Source organism: Carcharodon carcharias, chromosome 7 (assembly GCF_017639515.1).
Source record: "Carcharodon carcharias isolate sCarCar2 chromosome 7, sCarCar2.pri, whole genome shotgun sequence".
Taxonomy (NCBI): Eukaryota; Metazoa; Chordata; class Chondrichthyes; order Lamniformes; family Lamnidae; genus Carcharodon; species Carcharodon carcharias.
The window spans coordinates 41174934-41192621 of record NC_054473.1 but is presented as its reverse complement, the minus strand read 5'-3'; the positions used below and the strand labels follow the sequence as shown (position 1 = coordinate 41192621).

At 41.2% G+C, this 17688-nt stretch overlaps 1 protein-coding gene across 1 annotated transcript in view; it reads right to left on the bottom strand.

Moving 5' to 3' along the window:
- Positions 1–14322, bottom strand: part of LOC121279634 (filamin-B) — a 175024-nt gene extending 160702 nt beyond the window's left edge. Inside the window, exon 1 of the mRNA XM_041190826.1 lies at positions 14126–14322. The gene's annotated coding sequence lies outside the window, so the exon portion shown is untranslated. The remainder of the gene's footprint in view (positions 1–14125) is intronic.
- Between the last annotated feature and the right edge of the window lie 3366 nt (positions 14323–17688).

Here is a 17688-nt window from a genome sequence, read left to right as displayed (position 1 = left end):
GCAGCAGATGCATGGGAACACCAGCACTGTGGGTGTGCCCACACCACATAGACTGCAGTGATTCAAGAAGGCAGCTCACCACCACCTTCTTAAGGGCAACTAGGGATGGGCATTAAATGCTGGTCCAACCAGCGATGCCCACATCCCATCAATGAATTTTTAAAATTGAACACCCACACCTGAAAATGGGTGCAAGCAAATTTTTCGCCACTTATTTTTAATGAAACCACATCTGATGCAGAAGGTGCAAAATTAAAGAAAAAGAATGTCCTGATTTGATTTTATATTTCAGTGGAACTTTAACTGCTTGTATAGGTGTGATCAGACATAGATCAAATAGTTAGGAAATTACACAGGCATGTTTGTACAGTGATAAATAGATGAAGCATAAGGTACAGCCCAGTTAAAATATTGTCTTTCACTGTGTAAACAGAGATGTATTTGGTAACGTTGCACAACATAATTTTCTGAGTCAATACTACAAAACAATGAGTTTGTAGAGTCAACAGAAACTGGGTAGGGAGAAGTCATTTCTTTGAGCTTATTGCAATGCTACCCCCTACTGGTACTGAAGTGTAATTTACCTTAAATATAATAATCACACAGGGCAGCTGTTAGCACCAGAAATCTATCAGAAATCTCACAATAATACGAGAATGAAAATTTGTGAGAAGTAACAGGTGGCACTAATTTCCCTTTGTGCTAAGCTGTTAGTAAACATTTTAAAACTTGCTTTGGCAGTTAAGAAATCCCAAAAGAAGTTTTCAACAAATGCAATTGTACTTGTCACTATAGTACTGCATTTAGAGTAGGGATGTTTTTGATCCAAATAATTCTGGTGTAGGGGCAGTATAGCTGTGGTCTGCCCTCATGAAGCTATGCAGCACATACAATTTATGCATGATTAAGAAAGAACTGTTTTAAAATCACGGTGAATGGCATTGTTGGGTTCTAGAGCAGCTGCTTCACGATGTGAGGCTTTAACTTCTTGCATTACAGTGAAAGATTTCATGTCATAAAGAAAATTCATTTCAAAATATACCACCATTTGTAAAAGTGTACCAGGACCTTTTTTTTTAAAATCAATGAACATTTTGACAATTTCTCATCAACAGACTGTCTGGTGTTAAATGCAGGAATACTTTCATTCTTAATTTTTTTTCATAAACATCTACCTAAATGTTAAGTTTCTCTTTTTTCCTTGTTCTTATCTCTTTCTTAATAGATGTGTTTTTTAAAAGGATACTAAATTCTCTTAACAATATTCAGTTGGAAATTTGATGTGCTTTAGTCCTAAACTTCAATGTAAAATGGCATTACAGTTTGCACAGGTAGCACCATATGTTGGTTATCATACTGGACTGCCAACCTACTATGTCAATTTAATTTCTATCATTGGCAAGTTGTGAATTTTAATTCAATAAATCTGGTCATTTGTGAGCAGGCAGTAGAAAATATTTATCATGAACATTGTAAAAACCCCACCAATTTAGGAATGTTGGGAAGGAAACCTGCCACTCTGGCCTACATGTGACTCTAGTGGTACATCACATAGTTGACTCTTAAGTAGCCTAGCAAAGCCACTCAGTTTAAAACCAGGGCAGCCTGGGTGGGCCTAAATACTTGTGGAGAACTTTGGTGGGAATTCAAATTAAGACAAGAAATCCCAAGAACATAATATCCCAATATTTACAATGCTCAAAGAAAAAGCTCATCTTTCATAAGAACATAAGACGTAGGAGCAGAAGCAAGCTATTCAGCCCAATGTTTTTGCTCCTCCATTCAATGAGATTATGGCTGATCTGATAATCCTCAACTCCACTTTCCTGGCTTTTCCCCATTACCCTCGATTCTCTTACTGATAAAAAACTGTCTATCTCAGCTCTGAGTATATATAATGACCCAGCCTCTACAGCCCTCTGCAGTAAATAATTCCACAGATGAACTACCTTCTGAGAGAAGAAATTCCTCCTCAGCTCTATCTTAAATGGGTGACCCCCTTACTCTGAGATAATGCCCTCTAGTCCTAGACTCTCCCACAAGGGGAAACAACCTCTCAGCATCTACCCTGTCAAGCCTACTAACAATCTTATATATTTCAATAAGGTCACCTCTCATTCTTCTAAACTCCAATGAGCATAGGCCCAAGCTACTCAACCTCTTCTCATAAGAAAATCCCTCCATTTCTGGGATCAACCTACTGAATCTTCTCTGGATTGCCTCCAATGCCAGCATATTTTAGATAAGGGGACCAAAACCATTCACAGTATTCCAGGTGTGGTCAGATTCCTTTGTCAACGTCAGTTGTGATGCTCTGTACATATGAGTGCTGCTTATCTTGTGCTCTGAGACTATTGAAAGTTGGGAGTGTAAAGAAAGAATTAAAAGAAATTAAGGAAATTTGAAAATGTCTTGAAGAAAAGTAGAAAGGTAAAAAAACAGCAGAAATGGAAATAAAAGAACAAAAGATGAAAGAAACTAAGACAATATGATAAGTAATCAGAAAAGACAATAGGAAAAATACACAAAGAGATTGAGAAGAAATATCATGAGAGTAAAAAATGAATCATGTGAATTTGTAAACAAAGTTCTGAATGCATGTAAACAAAACACAGCGGGGGGAAAGAATGGACACAGTTTTATCATTTCTTTCCATTTTCTTGGTATGCTCATACTTGTGTACATATGAAAAAGTCTTCAGGAAAAAGAGAACAAAATCCTAAGAGGAATAATGTGATAAGCACAAAAAGATTGATCACAATATGGCAGCATTAGATTTTGATTAATGAGAATACAGATACTGTATTCTGAAAAGTTCAGGTGTGCATTCACTTCCGAATTTGCACAACAAATAATAGGACTATTATGAGGATTTCATAAAGAGGGAGTGTGATGGTATTTGCGAGGGAGGAGGTTGGAAAGGAGGTGACTGGTAACTTTATCGTGAGCCAGTAGAGAGGATGATTCATTCTAAACTGGAAAAATGATTATGTAAAGGTAAAGAGATGGGTCCAGAACAACAAACTCTCAGAAAGCGGCAAATGTTAGAAGCATAGTAAAGTTGCGGTGCAGAAAGCCCATCATGTCTGCACTGGCCAAAAAGAGAGAAAAAAGAAACTAGCTGCTCATTTTTAATCCCACTTTCCAGCACCTGGTCTGTAGCCTTGTAGGTTACAGCACTTCAGGTCCAGCTGAGTTGAGTGTTTCAGCCTCAACCACCAACTTAGGCAGTGAATTCCAGACACCCACCACCCTCTGGGTGAAAAAGCTTTTCCTAATGTCCCCTCTAATCCTTCCATCAATTGCCTTAAATCTATGCCTCCTGGTAATTGACCCCCCAGCTAGGGGAAACAGGTCTTTCCTGTCTACCCTGTCTAGGACCCTCATAATTTTGTACACCTCAATTTGGTCACACCTCAGCCTCCTCTGTTCTAAGGTGAACAACCTTAGCCTCTCCAATCTTTCCTCATAATGTTCAAAGAAAACATTTCTTTCTCCAACCAAGTTGTACATATTCCACTGAACAATCAGAGAGCTGTCGACTACCTACTGTGCTTCTCTTGATCCGTAGACAAGCTGATGAGGAACCTTCAGGATTGAGTTGATTGATCTGATGTCCTTTGACAAATCTTTGATTTTTACTGAACAAAATCTAGTTCAAATAAAAAACACTCTTACAATTCAATAATATTGATGGTGTAGAAATTCTTTTTGATTGTGTACCATAGAATAGAATAATGTAATCTTACAGCACAGAAGGAGACCATTTGACGTTCATGCCTGTGCCAACATTTTGAAAAAGCTATCCAACTAGTTGTACTCCCTATTCTTTCCTCCAGATCTGTATTTGTTTTTCCTTTTTAAGTATCTATCTAATTCCCTTTTGAAAGTTACTATTAAATCTGCTTCCATCATCCTTCAGGCAGTGCATTCCGCATCATTAGAACTCGCTGTGTAAAAACCAAATGACATTCAGACATTTTTGACTGAGTGTGACTATCACTCTGTTCTGCAGTTATATCAAAAAAACCCCAAAAAGACAGAAGGTGAAGTGTGTTAATGCCCCAATAACGTGAAGGTGGTGCTTTCCAGTACCCCTAAATTACATGGTGGGATTTTGAGCCTGGCACAAGGAAGATGCAAAAAGTATGACAAGTAGTTTACTCTGGGTTACTTTGTGCTGGTCAGGTTCAGAGTGTTGTGCATTAGTGGCTGAATTTGATACATGTAACAGAGGGGGGAGTGGTGGAAGAAATGTGGAAGAAAAGAATTTTTTAAAATTTCAATGGGTATTGTAAACTACAATCATGTATTTGACATGAGACAATAACTTAATTTATATTTTTATTTTTTATCATTAAACTTAAACTAAATAAGCCGGTCCATCCTGTGAGTGAAAATTATTCCCAGGGTAAGCATGGCTAGAAGCTCGACTTTGAAACTAAATCCAGCACATAGGCAGAGAGGAGGAACTGGCTCACCCTTCCACCCAGTGATGTAACTAAGATAGAGCAAGTGGTGCAATCACATCAGCACAACGCAGTTATGGGACCCAACCCATTGGCAGCGGAATATCGGGACTCAGATTCTTTGTGAAGGTGACAACTCTGTTGCCAAAATCAGCCTGTTCACTCAGACCTAAACCAAACTGAGAGATCAGACAAAGGGCAGTGGGTTCAGTATTTGGGCCACTTCCAACAGTACACATTGTCCTAAAAACAGCACAACACACATGAGTATTGATAGAAATTAGAGCACAGGAGGAGGTTATTCAGCCCTGTTGCATGTGCTCATACAGGTGCTCGCTCCTCTAACCCCATTCTCCCCATTGTTTTCCAAATATTTATCCCATTTCCCTTTAAATACCCTAGGCTTGGCCTCAAAAGCCACTTGTGATGAAGCATCCCATGTCTAATAGCCCTCAGTTCAAAAACCTTCCTTCTCCACCCCCCCCCCCCGCTCTTTGGTTCTTCCAGCAAGAATCTTCAGTCCCTGTTCCTTTGCTCCCCATTCACCAAACGGTGAAAACAACTTTTTTATTATGTACCCATCGTAAGGTGCTAAGTGTTATGACATGGCAGATGATGTGTGTCAGGTGGACCAAATCCACAAGGGAAGCTTGGTGGTGCTTTCACAATGGTCTTGCAATTTGTATTGATTATGAGAAGATATATGCACTGAATTCAAAGTAAATAAGTCCATCAAGACCTTTAGAGATTTTAAAAATTAAATTTAAATATTTATTAAAAAAATAAAAGATTTCAAGCACATATATAAGACTACAATTACTTACTAACTTACTAAAATAACTCCTAAAATTCCTAATTAACCTGACCCCCAATTACACCCCCTTCAAAGCAACAGTCCAAAATAGATTTTAGATTTAAAACAGAATCAACAAGTTAACACAACACCAACTTGACAGTGGAATTCCAAATAGCTTTTCCCAAACTTCAGTTTCATTATATAGCAGACATATGCACAAATGCTGGAGGCTTCATTAAGGTTATTTCACACACTCCTGTTAGATCTTACATGGCCTTCTCCCACATAGCCTTTCATTCTCCGTTAAATAGGTGTCTCTCTTTTTAATATGTAAATTCTATTGTTCCATATGTCTTTGTAACTATATCTTCTTCATAATATAAAAACTTCCATGTTGCCAATATTGTCAGTAGCCTTTGTGAAAAATATACACATTCCTTAGCCTTGCTTTTCTGGCTAGTTGTAAACAGATTAAGATCCTTTTGAAATCCAAATAATCCCTTCATTTATCTACAAATGCAAATTCCCTTTACACCTTACATGTTAAGCCAGTATCCAGGTTTACTCATTAGCATGTCAAGCACCAAGCTTCTTTTGATGATTTAAACTTGCAGTCTACTTGACTACAAATGTAATTAAATCACACAGACAGACCCAACTATACTTACCCCCATAAACCTACTTCACCATAAACCAGAAAAATATTATGAGGATTATTATATTTTTGTCACACCAGGTTTCATTCGCCCCTTCACTGACAGCTCTTCTCTCGATGCCGTTCCCAATCACTTGCATTGCTGTTGTTCCCAGTTCTGCAGATAATGCATGCCCTCCCCATTCTCTCTTTCCACCTGGCTGGAGTTCTGACCTCTCGAACCCCAAATCCCTTCTTTCCCAACCAGCCAAGCCCCAAAACCCTGATCCCCTGAATCCCCCTTTGTCCCACCTGGCTGAGCTGCAAACCCCTGACCCCCCGTGCAATCTATTTCCCTCTGACCCCTGAGCCCCCATTGCCACCTCTCCACAAGCCCCCCACACCTGATTTCATTCCCCGGTTCCTATGAATATAATGCTTTCTTTCTCCTGCTTCCCGGGTGTCCGTTTTGGTTTTCAATACTAAAGCACCCTGGGGCTTGAGTTCACTGTACACCATGCAAACTTATTTTAAAGTTGGATTCCAAATCTCCTGTGGACCTTATTCAGCTCCACAGTGAAGCTGTGTGAGACCCTCACGCTAGGTACAAAGAATTTAGTTCCAATGCAATTACAAACTCTGTTTAAAAATGCTTGGGGCTCGTGGTTATTTTTGCATCTAGCAGGCCCATATGTATACAGCTTTCAGAGATAAAAACAAAAAAAACTGCGGATGCTGGAAATCCAAAACAAAAACAGAATGACCTGGAAAAACTCAGCAGGTCTGGCAGCATCGGCGGAGAAGAAAAGAGTTGACGTTTCGAGTCCTCATGACCCTTCGACAGAACTTGAGTTCGAGTCCAAGAAAGAGTTGAAATATAAGCTGGTTTAAGGTGTGTGTGTGGGGGGCGGAGAGATAGAGAGGTGGAGGGGGGGTGTGGTTGTAGGGACAAACAAGCAGTGATAGAAGCAGATCATCAAAAGATGTCAACGACAATAGTACAATAGAACACATAGGTGTTAAAGTTAAAGTTGGTGATATTATCTAAACGAATGTGCTAATTAAGAATGGATGGTAGGGCACTCAAGGTATAGCTCTAGTGGGGTTTTTTTTTATAATGGAAATAGGTGGGGAAAGGAAAATCTTTATAATTTATTGGAAAAAAAAGGAAGGGGGAAACAGAAAGGGGGTGGGGATGGGGGAGGGAGCTCACGACCTAAAGTTGTTGAATTCAATATTCAGTCCGGAAGGCTGTAAAGTCCCTAGTCGGAAGATGAGGTGTTGTTCCTCCAGTTTGCGTTGGGCTTCACTGGAACAATGCAGCAAGCCAAGGACAGACATGTGGGCAAGAGAGCAGGGTGGAGTGTTAAAATGGCAAGCGAAAGGGAGGTTTGGGTCATTCTTGCGGACAGACCGCAGGTGTTCTGCAAAGCGGTCGCCCAGTTTACGTTTGGTCTCTCCAATGTAGAGGAGACCACATTGGGAGCAACAAATGCAGTAGACTAAGTTGGGGGAAATGCAAGTGAAATGTTGCTTCACTTGAAAGGAGTGTTTGGGTCCTTGGACGGTGAGGAGAGAGGAAGTGAAGGGGCAGGTGTTGCATCTTTTGCGTGGGCATGGGGTGGTGCCATAGGAGGGGGTTGAGGAGTAGGGGGTGATGGAGGAGTGGACCAGGGTGTCCCAGAGGGAGCGATCCCTACGGAATGCCGATAAGGGGGGTGAAGGGAAGATGTGTTTGGTGGTGGCATCATGCTGGAGTTGGCGGAAATGGCGGAGGATGATCCTTTGAATGCGGAGGCTGGTGGGGTGATAAGTGAGGACAAGGGGGACCCTATCATGTTTCTGGGAGGGAGGAGAAGGCGTGAGGGCGGATGCGCGGGAGATGGGCCGGACACGGTTGAGGGCCCTGTCAACGACCGTGGGTGGAAAACCTCGGTTAAGGAAGAAGGAGGACATGTCAGAGGAACTGTTTTTGAATGTAGCATCATCGGAACAGATGCGACGGAGGTGAAGGAACTGAGAGAATGGGATGGAGTCCTTACAGGAAGCGGGGTGTGAGGAGCTGTAGTCGAGATAGCTGTGGGAGTCGGTGGGTTTGTAATGGATATTGGTGGACAGTCTATCACCAGAGATTGAGACAGAGAGGTCAAGGAAGGGAAGGGAAGTGTCAGAGATGGACCACGTGAAAATGATGGAGGGGTGGAGATTGGAAGCAAAATTAATAAATTTTTCCAAGTCCCGACGAGAGCATGAAGCGGCACCGAAGTAATCATCGACGTACCGGAGAAAGAGTTGTGGAAGGGGGCCGGAGTAGGACTGCAACAAGGAATGTTCCACATACCCCAAAGACAGGAGAGACCAAACGTAAACTGGGCGACCGCTTTGCAGAACACCTGCGGTCTGTCCGCAAGAATGACCCAAACCTCCCTGTCGCTTGCCATTTTAACACTCCACCCTGCTCTCTTGCCCACATGTCTGTCCTTGGCTTGCTGCATTGTTCCAGTGAAGCCCAACGCAAACTGGAGGAACAGCACCTCATCTTCCGACTAGGGACTTTACAGCCTTCCGGACTGAATATTGAATTCAACAACTTTAGGTCGTGAGCTCCCTCCCCCATCCCCACCCCCTTTCTTTTTCCCCTTTCCTTTTTTTTCCAATAAATTATAAAGATTTTCCTTTTCCCACCTATTTCCATTATATTAAAAAAAACCCCACTAGAGCTATACCTTGAGTGCCCTACCATCCATTCTTAATTAGCACATTCATTTAGATAATATCACCAACTTTAACTTTAACACCTATGTGTTCTATTGTACTATTGTCGTTGACATCTTTTGATGATCTGCTTCTATCACTGCTTGTTTGTCCCTACAACCACACCCCCCCTCCACCTCTCTGTCTCTCTATCTCTCCGCCCCCCACACACACACCTTAAACCAGCTTATATTTCAACTCTTTCTTGGACTCAAACTCAAGTTCTGTCGAAGGGTCATGAGGACTCGAAACGTCAACTCTTTTCTTCTCCGCCGATGCTGCCAGACCTGCTGAGTTTTTCCAGGTAATTCTGTTTTTGTTTTGTATACAGCTCTCTCCTGGGCATCAGAATTGTCTCTAAGAATCTCTGTTACCGCATCTACGGCTAAATGTTCTATTTTAAATCTGAAATGAATTAAAAACTACCTTTACACTAAATAAATAAGCCATCAGGGTGAGCAGTTCTTTCAGTGAAAAATGAACAAACAAGGCCCAAGAACGTCCTGAGTTGTTGTGCGCTTTTGCTGCAGAGTTCCTGTCCCACCTCCAAAGTTGTGGTGGGGGAGGGGAAGCAACTCCAAGGAAATTAAAGGTGATATATATTCCTCTCTCCCGAATAAATTTATTTAGCTTCCCCTTAAATGCATCTATGCTAATCACTAATCTTTGTGGTAGAAGTTCCACATTTTAACCGTTCTCTAGTTAAAGAAGTTCTCCTGAATTCCCTATTGGATTTATTTGTTATTTAGTTTATACTTGTGGCACCTAGACTCCCCTGCAAGTGCAAATACCTTCTTCACATCTACCCCGTCAAGACCTCTAGTAATTCAGCTCTCAGTCTCCCTCTCCTATCGAAAAGAACCTCAATATGTTCAGTCCTTACTGATATTACTCAAAGTTCAATGCAAGCTTAAAATAAGGTAACTTTCAATTCTATCCCTGTAGAATTGAACCCCAGTGCTTTGTTTCACTTTTAATGGCCTTTTCAACCTGCCACTACTTTTAGTTATATGTGTATCTGTACCCCAAGTTCCCTTTGCTATTCTACCCTATTGAGACATATTTTCCAAGCAGTAAGCGGCTTCCTTATTCTTCCTACCTATACCACTCCAAGTTTATCTGCATTGAAGTTCACCTGCCAACTATATGCCCATTCTGCAAGTTTATTAATGCCTTCCTACATTCTGTTGCAGTCCTGTGTATGATCTACATCCTGACCCCTCCTCCCCCCACCCCTTCCCCAAACTTACTGTGGTGGGCAGATTTTGAAGTTGTACTTCCGATTCCACATATATTCAGTTACATTTTGTATAAATGTGTAAATACGTTTTTCCGCGTAGATAATCTGAAAAAAATGTTAAGACATAGCCTGCGCCTTGTATCTGTGCATTTTGGGATAAGATTCTGATTTTCTAAAAGGGAAGCAAAAGTTTAGATTTGAAAGTCCGAAGAGCGGCCCAACCTGTACTTGCTCTCTGGGGCTCTCTGTTCCCGGGCTGCAGTTAATGGTTAACTGAGAGCACACCGCCTAAAGCCCGCCCAGCCCTGAAAACAGAAATCAGATCTGCTCCCCTCCCATCCCCCTTTCCGACCTTTGATCGGGAATAGTCCAATGGCGCCGAAATATGTTGCAGTTTGTATCTACCCCTTACAAATTAAAACGAACAATGAAGTAGCCACAGAGATAGAGGGGGTATGACTACAGTGCATAGACCCAGAGGAAGAAAGCGGCTGGCTTTAAACATGAGGCAATGGGAGATAGAAACACACAACAGATCACCAGTGACTGAGACCAACAGGCATGTAGTCAGCGAGACGGCAGACAGCCAAGCCAGAATAACAGACAGGCAACGGGCAGTTGAAGAGAGAATAATAGACAGGGAAGAGACAGAGGTGAAGAAAGGCAGAGATCCGGGGAAAGAAACAGACAGGCAGCAGAGAGAATTTGAGACAGTAGCGAAAGAGATGAATGGACAATGGAGAGATCATGGAAACAAATAGCACAGCATTGCCGAATTCAATTACTTAATCTGAGCAGCGAATTTTAATGTAAAAATCAAGCAAATTCTTCTTTTGAGATGGAGAAGTTACTCTTATTTATTAATTTAAATCTAAGGATTGGTTCTGTTGGCATTCGACATATTCACAAAGAAGGCTTGATTGTGCTGATAAATTAATGATTTAAATAACTGTTCAAATGTAATCACATTTTATTGACTAGATGTACACAGAATTATCCGAGTCGTCAAAATACTTTACCCTCTCAGTGATTCCTAGGATCGGTATATTTTGTAACACGTTTTCTATGGGAATAATTTTGTTAGAAGTATTCAAATATCAATAGGGGGTGTTTGGAGGAGCGATTAAAATTAGTCCTGTTTGTTTTACGACAAACCATTGAAACAAATCACCAGGGGGTGCTTCAGAGGCGAGCAGATGAGCGCCTTCCGTGCCTGTGACTTGCATTTAACATCGCAAATACTTCAAGAAACCCCTTCGATTAAAATAAACGAAATACTTTATAACATTATGTTAATGTTTCAAAAATACCAAGGCCTTTTAAAAAAATTCATCAGTTCATTTTGTACCAACTGAGATGCATGTCAGCGCTGAGGAAGAAACCACGTTCGCCATGTCGCATCAGATACTTTCGGAAAGAAGCGCAGCGAAGTTAAATACAAAGCTCCGTCTGCTCTGCATCAATCATGCGCTGGGCCACTGCTGGTTTCACCCTTGACACAGGCACACTCACTCTGTCACACACAGGGTGACTTCAGAACATCTCCCACTCGGCAGGAGCACACACTCCTCTAAACATCCACCCACACTGCTGCTCATTTCTCTTAGCCACTACTAGCAAGGCGAGGAGGGAAGAATGTGTGCCTCAGTGATGAGTGCTGATAGAGTTTAATTTTATTGAGGGGTGGGAGTGACTGCCCTTGACATCAAGGTCGCATTTGACCCAGTGTGGCATGAAGGAGCCCTACCAAAACTGGAGTCAATGGGAATCGTGGGGTGGGGAGACTCTCCGCTGGTTGGAGTCATACCTAGCACAAAGGAAGGTGGTTGTTAGAGGTCAGTCATCTCAGCTCCAGGACATCATTGCAGATGTTCCTCAGGGCAGTGTCCTCAGCCCAACCATCTTCAGCTGCTTTATCAATGACCTTCCTTCCATCATAAGGTCAGAAGTGGGGATGTTTGCTAATGATTGCACAATGTTCAGCACCATTCGCAACTCCTCAGATACTGAAGCAGTCCATGTCCAAATGCAGCAAGACCTGGAAAATATCCAGGCTTGGGCTGACAAGTGGCAAATAACATTTCAGTCACACAAGTGCAAGGCAATGACCATCTCCAACAAGAGAGAATCCAACCAATGCCCCTTGATGGTCAATGGCATTATCATCACTGAATTCCCCACTATCAACACACTGGGGGTTACCATTGGCCAGAAACTGAACTGGACTAGCCATATAAATACTTTGGCTACAAGAGCAGATCAGAGGCTCAGAATCCTGTGGTGAGGAACTCACCTCCTGACTACCCAAAGCCTGTCCACCACCTACAAGGCACAAGTCAGGAGTGTGATGGAATATTCTCCACTTGCCTGGATGAGCACAGCTCTCACAACGCTCAAGAAGCTTGACACCATCCAGAACAAAGCAGCCCACTTGTTTGGCATCACATCCACAAACATTCACTCCCACCAACACAGAGTAGCAGCAGTGTGTACCATCTACAAGATGCACTACAGGAATTCACAAAGCTCCATAGATAGCACCTTCCAAACCCATGGCCACTTCCATCTAGAAGGACACAGGCAGCAGATAGATGTGAACACCATCACCTGGAAGTTTCCCTCCAAGCCACACACCATCCTGACTTGGAAATATATCGCCATTCCTTCACTGTTGCTGGGTTAAAATCCTGGAACTCACTTCCTAACAGCACTGTGGGTGTACCTACACCACGTGGACTGCAATGGTTCAAGAAGACAGCTCACTGCCACCTTCTCAAGGGTAACTGGGGATGGGCAATAAATGCTGGCCCAGCCAGGGAAGCCAACATCCCGTGAATGAATAAAAAATGTTTTATGTTATCAGAATGTCTGCGAATTTGAATTCATATCTGTTGGAGGAGATTTCCTCAAAATGGGATATAAACGTTTTCTGATTGAGAGGTGGCCATTAACCAGAATTATTCTGGCCTAGTGGCTGGGTCGGTGCTGGAGTGGAGGGAAAGTTGTCCTGGCTTCAGTGGTGCCTAAATCCCCTGATCGGTACCGAGCAGCAGCTGTCTGCAGTTAGCGTTGACGAGGAAGATTGCCTGGTGACAACTTAACATCGTCAACAAAAACATTCATACTACCAACAGTCCTCGTCATTGCCAATAGGAAACCCCTCCCAATGGTCATTCTTTCCAATAACGGGAGAGTCCCACCCTGATATAATGAACTCCCTGACGGTGTCCAGTTAGTGGGATCAATGATTCGTTGCCGGTGATTTTGTCTTCTGGTTTCTCGTGTTCCTGCACTGGATGAAATGGACAATCTTACTTCACTCAGGCCTCTAAACAATCTGCTGAAGGAGGAGACCTTTACCCAACAGAGTGAGCTTCACCGAATTTCCGGACCTCAGGGATATTAGTAACCCAGGACACTACATGACCTAGTTCCACGCCACCCGTCATTATTCAATGTGCAAAGTGTATAATTATACCAGTATTTCTTGAAAGCATAGCATTAACACTTAAAGCCATTCTAATACACGGGTAACCTACTTCCTCTCGCGTCAGGTTACCAGGATAGTGATTGTCCTCTGGCCATTTTCTTTTCGGGAGGTAACGCAAACCATTGTCCTAACCGAGCTAGCGAAATAACTTCATTTCATTTTTCCACAGATCTATTTCCTTATACAAAATTTAATTGATTTTATCACGGGCTTGCCTTGACTAACAAACCCTCTGACAGACTCGGACCAACTTCTTCCCAAATACAAAAATAAAACATTGCGATGTCGACAAGTGCGTGAATGAATGAGTCTTCCTACCCGAATTTATTCACCTAACAATCTCAACACACGTGCCCAGCTCCTACCCAAGCCACACCAGGCGACTCTCCCCCACTTTACACATCTCATTGTAGCCAATTCACAATATTCCGATTCCTTATCTGTTGGATTAAAGTATGTTTACTGTTGCGAAAAGCTATAGAACAAACTCGATTCTCCTTTCACACGCTGCTAAGAAGAATCTGCATCATCATTCTAATTCCCTCGTCAATCGTTTTACTGGCCGCTCCAGCTCCCCTATTAAACTTTCTATAAAATGAGAACGTTTCCCATAACTTGTTCTCATCTTGTTATAAATCATCATGTCACCATCTGAAATGGACCAGAAATCCCCGAATTCTCTGGCGATTAAAGCCACAGATTGTTCTCCAAGAAGAAATATAACTCGCGAGGTAAAACTTACCCCAGCGCTGGGACCAACTGAATTTGACAAACTATCTGTTTCCTTTTTTTTTGCGCTGCACCGGTCCGCCGGTAAACTGGGATCTTTCTGCGCTCAAGTCCTTTGAAAATCCTTGAAAGAAAGCGCGTGGCTGTTTTTAAACAGGGTGGTGTGTAAAGCAACAAGGAACTGGAGCTGATTTAAGCTCTGATCCCCCACACCGCGAGCTCGTCTTTTAAAATATTACGTAATGCCATCGCTATGTTCATTCATTTAACAGAACCAAAAAAAAATTAACCCCTTCCTTCCGCTGTCTTATACACTGATGGAAGCAAATATTTAGATATTACAGATGTACAACAATACGAATAAACTCGTGGAAAGGAACAGACTGCAATTGCCCAAATCCCATTTGCCAGTATATTCGGGATACAATTGACTGAGTGTTAATGCGTCTATAATTCTAAACTTACACATTCGTTAAAAACTTTAAGCATCATATTTAAGCAAGGAAATATAAAAGTGATCAATCGATATCTCTATAAATCCGGTTCCAGCTGAAAACGTTGAAACGGGAATGATTAAATTGAGAATCTTAATGACCGAATTTGAGCGGGGATTTGGGGTGAGATTGTTGAAAGACATAGCGCCCTGTTTGTTTTTCTTGCAGAAACGGACACGGGTTTGCAGCCTGACACCATTTGATGGATTAAATGTGCTCCCCCGCCCCTGTCTCAGTTTCTTGTTTTGTTTAAAAACTGCAGCTCATGGCGAGAAACTTTTATTGATTAAATTGTAGTTACTCATGTGGCAGATGAAACATAAAAGCCGGTGGAGCAAGTCAGTGCCGATGTGATGTGACTGAAACACAAAATAAAGTGGTGGGGTTGTAAAGCAGTGCTGCCTTTATGATGGTGGGTAATGTAATGGTTGCCTGTAATGTGGAAGCCCCAGGGCTGAGGGCCCCATTCCCAGCGTGTGATCCACTGGATTTGGCAGCTCCTGGAGGAGCGCTTGGACCGCGGGACATGAGTGAGGGGCACTTCATATATAACAGGGGCAGAAGGCAGGATGAAGTCATCGCATTTATTACAATAGAGTAACGTGGAGTTGCTGACATATTAGAGCGTTACACGCGAGTCGGTTTGCACGGTTACAGTTCAATTGAAGCCCGTAGAGTGAGAAGCTATCTTTAATATTTAATGATACCAATCGCCAGTGATATAAAAAAGATAGTATTGTTTTAAAGTTAGCATTATAAATGACCTTTACAGATTAGAATGTGGAAAGATTTTCAATATCCGGTTTTGAACAGTCCCCGTTACAGGAACATAGGAAATAGGAGTAGTGGTTGGCCATTCAGCCCCTCGAGCCTTCTCCGCCATTCAACTACATCATGGCTGATCCTCCGCCTGAACGCCGTTATCCCGCACTATCCCCATTTCCTTGATATCTTTAATATCTAGACATCTATCGATCTCTGTCTTGAATACACTATAATAATGACCCATATATAACATCCTAGCAGAAATCGACGTTTACAACACTTGAGTCTTAAACAATGTATCCTTTAATTAATACAGCATTTTAATAAACTGTAAGAATAAAAATCAGGATCCCGAGCAAGTTATTGTTGTGATGTTCATATGTTTGAATATCAATGTTTTTAGATCTGTTTATATATGATATGATATGGTGGATTGGAATGTCGTTAAATAATGATAGACTACAATAACTGCACACTTCAACATTTGTAATTGTCTTTACTAGCTTGTTTATCTGCTGAGAGGCAATAACAAGACCCTATTACTTTTATAGATGTAGGTCATACATATAACTATCATGTGTGATTGTCCTGGGAACATTATGTCATTGCAATGTCTGGTTTTACTTAAGAGAATTTCCTTTCTGACGCTGGTGAAGTTAGCTAGCCTGCAAAAGAGGATGTTACATTTATCGAAATAATTTCATTAGAGCTTCGTTTAAATTTCTTTTTTTATAGGGAACAAATCATAAAGAATGTTCGCTTTAATAAGATGGAAATATTTGACAAAAGTAGCTTGATAAAGCAGTTTGGCTTGAATTTGGTTTATCTCCACGTGACAGAAATAAACTAGTTAATTCCATACATGTGTGTACTATGATTATTATTACATTGAGCCTTACCATAAAAAGAATTTGAGAAATGATAACAATGAACATCCTTATGTCTATATACAATCAAATCTACATAATTATATTCTGGTAAAGATGTTGAGAGCCTGGTTTATAGATGTTCAGATGCCCATTCCTGTTCGCAAGCCAGCATTATGCATTCGCTGTGCCATTAACCTAAGGCTGTCTACATCAAATATAACCCTTGGTACAAACATAATCAAACAGATGTCAGGATAGTGAGGGTAGAGATTGAATAATGGGGAAAGGAGGAGACTTCTGGGATGTTCGGTTTTGTTAAGTAAACACAAAGTTATTATATCACCTAAATATATCAGCAGAAATCAGCATTTGGAGAGTTTACAGTGATGTAAATAAAGCTTTCCAAATTCAAGCACAGCGTGAGCAACGTAGAATTTGCCGAGAAATAGTACGCTCGTGCCAATATTTATACTTGAAATATAATTTATGTAAATGTCACCTAAATATTCTATTTGCACATCATTGTGTAGATTATTTAATTATTTATCAATTCGGTAATTTAATTTTACAAAATTGGGAACAAAATCCGCGGGAAGAAATTTAACCACGAAGTAATTAGAGTATTGAGCGTTACGAACTGGGACAGGCGTAAACATTTGTATGTTCAGGTAAGCATGTGTCATATTTTATACAATGGTAAGGAGTTTGGGTTGTCGGATTTCTTCAGTTTGGGAGAGAATGAGAATTGTGTTTGTACATTGGGGCTCAATGTAATAAGAATAGATGGGAATTAAAAACAAAAACAGAAATACCTGGAAAAACTCAGCAGGTCCGGCAGCATCGGCGGAGAAGAGCAAAGTTGACGTTTCGAGTCCTCATGACCCTTCAACACAACAGGACTCGAAACGTCAACTTTGCTCTTCTCCGCCGATGCTGCCAGACCTGCTGAGTTTTTCCAGGTATTTCTGTTTTTGTTTTGGATTTCCAGCATCCGCAGTTTTTTGTTTTTATAGATGGGAATTAATTTGGTACAATGCAACCCTCTACATTGGGAGCAAATGGAAAGTGGTTTTGTTCGTTGGAATTTGATGATTGGTGAAGAGCGATCCTTGATTTCCATATGGAAGGAATTGAAGAATCAGATTCTGATGGAGCAAGTTCCTGATATAAGCAAATTGTTACAAGGTATTTTTAATAAAATATATATTTAGCATACTTATTCAATTAAGTTATAGGCAGCTTTTTCATCCACATTAAATTAATATAATTGATTTTAGGTATGGTTTCTTAAGAAATATAGAATAAGATGGTTCAAATAATATGATTGGATTTTATTCTGTGAAAAATTCTGACTGCTATGACCCATTATGTGTGTAGCTTTAGAACTTCCCTGTGGAGGGATATTTATGGAAATAAAATCATTTTTACACTGATTCACAAGCACAAAA